This window comes from Rhipicephalus sanguineus, chromosome 7, assembly GCF_013339695.2.
Source record: "Rhipicephalus sanguineus isolate Rsan-2018 chromosome 7, BIME_Rsan_1.4, whole genome shotgun sequence".
NCBI classification, from domain to species: Eukaryota; Metazoa; Arthropoda; class Arachnida; order Ixodida; family Ixodidae; genus Rhipicephalus; species Rhipicephalus sanguineus.
Window position 1 is genome coordinate 15,597,220 of NC_051182.1, and position 6,107 is coordinate 15,603,326.

A 6,107-nucleotide genomic window follows, 5' to 3' on the forward strand; every position below is an offset into this window, starting at 1 on the left:
ATGTATATTTCAATCTTTTTTTACGTTTACCCTGTGCAGAGCAGCATTGACGTTCTTATGAATCTTCTTTCTTGCATTTTTCTTTGTTTTGATAATATTCTAAATTAATCAAAATTAAACTGTTGGAAAGACCAATTCTTCTTCCATTATTTGATACCATCAATAGCATCAATCAGTTTCTGTGGCCGAAAAAAGATATTTTCTGGACTACCCAAAAAAAACTATTTCTCCGCAGTCACGAAAGTGTTGCTGAAGGCCTCCTTAATCACGTGTTACCACAAGCAACTACTTCGCCACTCACGAATAATAGAGTAGCAGTTATTTCGTACATTCACAGTTTTTCGCATCATCTCAAACGCATTGGTGAACAAGCTAGGGTTAAAGTTGTTTTTTCTGCACCCAATAAACTGCGTTTTTTGTGCAGATTGGCAAGCGCATGTGCACCAAAGAAGAATGAATGCAATGAGAAGCATCAAACCATTTTCGTTGAATGTGCAAAAGGTAGTTTACAATATGCCTTTGACTTGTGGTAACAATTACATTGGTCAAAGTGGACGATGCCTTAATGATAGGCTCCGGGATCATCATTACAACGGGTCTGAAACGAGAAAGGTGTTTTTAGATGCACACTGTAGATCTTGTACCGCAATGACTGCGTGTGACCCAATTTACAATGCATGGTCAATTGTGAGCAGAGTGGAAATCAGTTAACCCGCAAAATTACTGAAGTGGAATTGACTGATAGATTAGGCGACGCCCGTGCGTCAAAACCATCAATTGCTCTTTCTAAGAAAGAGCTACCGTATTTACTCGAATCTAAGCCGATGTTTTTGTCGAAAAACGATGTGCAAAAGTGGGGCGGGTCAGCTTACATTCAAGTGCCATGATTAAGTTGGTTTTTTTTTCTGGCCTTGCGAATTTCGGGGGTCGGCCTACAATCGAGGGCAGCCTAGATTCGAGTAAATACGGTATCTTTCTTGTGTCATGATGCGAATTTTGTGCAGGCGGCACATGCGTGATGCTTTTTCACCACATATGTGGTTGCTTGTTTCCAAATCAAATATTGTCGTAAGTCAGCACTCATGTGTGTCAAGCCTCTTCTGCGCATTTGCCCTGTGTCATGCTAGACCAACATGGCCAGACCTCTGTGAACGTGCCCAGACCTCTGTGACCTCTGTGAAAGCAAGCATGTGGATGGCATGCGCAACACTTGAATGGCAATGTGTGGTTGCCACTTGTGACGTGGCATGCACACCCAGTGACTTGAACGTGCTGCAGATCATTCATATTTTGGATGCCATTCGATACTGTTATTGCATAATGCAGCTCCATGTGGACACGTCTGCATAGGTCCAAACAGTTAGTTGGAGACTTTCTGTGATAGCGTTTTCTTTTCTTGCTTTTGTTTCCCACATCATTTTATAACATTTTACCATTTGAAAACTTGAAGGGAAGCAAATGCCCTGATCACATGTATTGATTCCCAGACACCCAGTAAACCACGAATGTCCATGGTACGTAGCGGTATAATCCAAACATCTAGGACGAAAGAAGATGTCTTATTTGCGTCTGAAAGATGCCCCATTTTCGCTTTGCGCAATGTGGACGTCTAAAAGATATACAAAGGCTTATTGTAACGGACGTACAATGCACATGTACGCTGTGTGAACGATGGACGCATTTTGGACGTCAGTGACAGACGGTGCACATTTGTGCTTATTTTTCACAAAACGCCGACCTTCAAGGGATTAGAAATAATCAACGAATGTTTCAACGACACTAGATCGGCGCATCAACTGAAGTCTGGCATTGATTCCTCGCGTTAGCTCGCAGAAACGGATGCAACAAAAGAGAAAGAAAAAGAACGGAATAATTTGGGCGTTTGCTGATGAAAACACCGCTGTCGTCTGCTCCTCAACGCTGCCAAAGGCGCGCGCTGCGTGTTCCCCCACCTCTAAGCGGCTCGCGGTTTGTTTTTTCCCCGTCCCTTTTTGGTTTTCCTTTCTGGGTGGCCTCCGACATTAACCGGCGGTGCACGCGCCTGCCAATCTCGGAGGCCATGCTTCCTGCACTGTGGTTGCGGCTCTGCGCCGCAAGGCGCCGTGTCTGTCGGTACGGTATGAGTTGTGCACACTGTACCATCGGTGCATTTTATTTGTGTTATTTTTGTGATGTTATCTGGCCTTCCACGGACGCCCGTTCTAACGGGAGAGTGATATTTGTTGATCCCGGCCCACATCTTGAAGCCTACATTTTAAGTCTCAAAGGCTATGCTTACTTCCGTTTGCAACGCAAGATACGTCATGGCCGCCATGATTTGTACAAAAGATCATTACTTTTGTACAAACTTAGTACAGTTACTTTTAAATTAAAATTAGCGGCAATATAAAGCATGAATTTGTACATAATCTTTTCCTAAGTTGTGACCATGGTTGTGACACGCGTCAACGTCGTCCCCATCACCGCCATCGCCATCACGTTTTCTTTCGCACATTGTTTAAACAGCGCAAAAAGACGAAGACACGAGAGGGAGGACTACACAGGACAGGCGCTGGACTAACAACTGTTGGGTTTATTGAGCAGAAAAGAATAAATACATGTAATCCGACTGCGTGCGCGTCATCGCATTACAGATAATTGTCACTTCTTTCAAGCAGGCTAAATTCGCAGTCATGCAGACAGATAGATGGGGTGGAAATGCAAACATCATTGTTGTACTTAATGTGAAAGGCTTCTATGATTTCACGAGACCTTTGGTCAACGTGCCTGAAGATGATATGCGTGCGATTAAACAACGGTTTACATCCACAAGACCGACAATGAGCAGATAAATGTGAAGTAGGCGTGCCTTTTAAAGTGTTATTGTGCTGGCGTAGTCTCTCGTTAAGGCAGGCACCCGTCTGTTCAATATATTTCTTTCCACAAGTTAGCGGGATGTCATACACTACACCACATACACAAGATACATATCGGGTACGATGATTGACAGAGCACAAATTTCTCCGTGACTGGCCATTCTTCTTCCTGTCTATCGCGGCACAAGCCCTTCCAACCTTACCACGCGCAGAAAAAACAACATTTACGTCATAGCCCTTAGCAATCTTCTTGAGCCTATGCGAGAGCCCATGGACATATGGGATCACAATGAAGTTGTGATCCCATACAAAGTTAAACCAACCATGAAGTTAAACCAACTAGCCCAATTTTACACACTCTTTCGCACATGTACGCATGTGTACGCACATGGCGCACATGTTTGGACCAGTTGTGGTTTGGTCTTGAGGTTTGGTCCAGCCGGGGCCAACGCTGCCAACAGCGACATTTGTCCGCCGCTTTTTATCTGACGTATGTGTACTTACGTTGACCGCTGTTGGGTGTTGTGTGGTGGATGTTCTCTTGCTGTGTCGCGTGCAACAAGAACGGTAGAAGAGTTTCTGAACTCCGGTCGCCTCGGCAGTGGGCCATTGGCCAGCAAAGGTACGTGCATACGTTCTCTTATGCTTTCCTTTAGTGAATAAGGCCGTTGTGTAATGCGTGAATGAAGGTTTTTGTTTCTTTTCGCAGTCGCGTTTTCCTAAACCCATAGTTCATACCGTGTCGTCTGGCGTGGACGTAGACCACTGTTGGGTGCTGTGTCGCGTACAACAAGAACCGTGGAAGAATTTCTGAACCCTGTCCGCCCCGGCAGTGGGCCATTGGCCAGCAAAGGTACGTTCTCTTATGGTTTCCTGACGCAGTGATTTATCCACGTCAAGAATAATGGAAGTAGTCATGACGAAATTTCGTTGCCACGTTAGCTCCCTCAACTTTTACTTACATAGAGCAGGTCTAGCGATTTCCCCACTGTGCCTCTTCTGCAATCAGGAGGAAACAATCGATCATTTCTTTTTATCCTGTCGACGGTTCACGACATTGAGGAAAAAATCATAGAACCACCTCTTCGAAAGCTGGGCCTGGAAGTATCGGAGTCGGTTATACTTTCTTTTGGGGCCACCACTCTGGGATACAGCCACAGGGATGTTTTCTTCGCCATTGAGGAATTCATTCGACAGTCTAAAAGAATATCTATCTAAATTCTGCCTGAGCAAATATTTCATTACCAATAATTGAAACATCAATTCAGTACATTAGTTAATAATAGCTTCTACGAACGACACCCTGAAGATAATTTGAGCAAAATTCACCCTCTACTCGGCCAATCCCTGCATTGGGTATGAGCCATGTACAGAGGACAACAACAACAAGGCCGTTGTGTAATGCGTGAATAAAAGTTTTTGTTTATTTTCGCAGTCGTGTTTTCCTAAACGCACAGTTCTGTATCGCCGTGCATGCCTCGGTGATATCGACATCATTACTTCTGCTTCGTTTCCTTGATGTAATGGTTTGTAGCTGCCACAGTAGCCATGATAAGCTTAGTTTAGCGTGCCCTTTTGTAGTACTGTGCATTTGTTAGCGTTGTTTTTCGTGGTATGTCGCAGCTGTGGTTCTGTTTTTATTTGTTTAGCTGTGTGCGCTTGCTTGTCTCTTTCCCTAGCATGCCAAAGCTTAGTTGGAATAAGCGCCATGCTCAAATCAGCCAATGGCGAAACTGTGCACAAACACGCTATGATTTGAGGACTAACACATCATTTGTCGAGGAAAGAGGGAGCAATGTTTAGGTGACTTTGAGAATTTATTGTACAATCCAGGGCTTGTGCTGCGCTGTAATACTTGGCTTGTGTTTTTTCGGGAGCCTTGACTACCTATTGGCAGCGCTTTCTGACCATGCTCAAAAAGTGTTGCGGGGCCCCTGTAAGGTAGTAATACCGGCTAGGTGAACTGATTAGCTCCTACATTGAGAATTAGAAAAGGGGAAAAGTACAGTTTGCCTTCATAGAATGGGGAAATTCTCTTGCAGTTCATAGCAGTCAGTGATCCAGTTCCTTAATTCGCTCCTGAATACTGCTTGATCGCATGCTTATTCAAAGGCTGTTACCTAAACAATCTACACGGACCTCATCGAGGTTGTGTGCAAGCTAGTATTTGGAAATCTGGATATATATATATATATATATTGTCTCGCAGAGAAAACGAGCCCTAAAAATTACGAGAACAGAAATCTGGGGCGAGTTTGTAAGAATTCATCGTAGAGCATGTAGCGCGAAAATTACGGGGACACAAGAGAGCAACGCTCGTCTCGTGTTTATGTTGCTCTCTTGTGTCCCCGTAATTTTCGCGCTACATGCTCTACGATGAGCCCTAAAAGTAATCGTCTGTCCTGTATATATATATCTAATATATATATATATATATATATATATATATATATATATATAATACAGCGTTTGTAGCCGTATTTAGTGCATAACATACCTTTCCTTTCATGTTAGCAATTTTAATAAAGCCAGCGCTTCATTGTTTGCACCTGACTGGGAACTAATGCATCACACACAAGGCTTAGTCATGTCCAGTATGAATGTTCTCAAGCTTGCAAGAAAATGTTCTCCGTCACCAATTAATGATGATGACACCATACTTGACACCCTTGATGGAAGGCTGTTTGTAGCAGGTTTCAGCTTTGTACTTGACTCTTCACTGCAGTTAATGCCCTGACTCATTTTATCCTGGAGAAAAGACATATTACATTGGATAATATTAACTTTAACCTCCTCCAGTTAGTTACTTAGCTGTCATGTTTTTTTAAATAATTTAATCTACTTTCTTGAAGCAGTGCGCCTTCATGTCACATTTTTTGGAGGAAAGACCGACAGTCTCTGCGTATCTTAATACTTTTTTCAATTTAGGATAGTTTTTGGGTGCTCTCTCAAGTCATAGAATTGGGGCTCCATGATGTGTTTTGCAAGAGAGCCACTTTAAGGCATAAAATAGAAAGAGCATGCGACAAGTTTCTCTGGTTCAAGCAGTTTCATGAACTCTCGAGTCCTTTACTGTACCGGCTCTATTTTTTAACCTTCCTTTCTACTTGAATCCAGGCACACAAGCGATCGGACTGAGCATATCAAGTGACCCACAAGACCACACTAATTCGGCCGAGGAGCCTGTCTGGACTTATGTTGGGACTGCTGGCAGCAGTTTGTTTTTCTGGACGTATGTTGGGGACTGCTGGT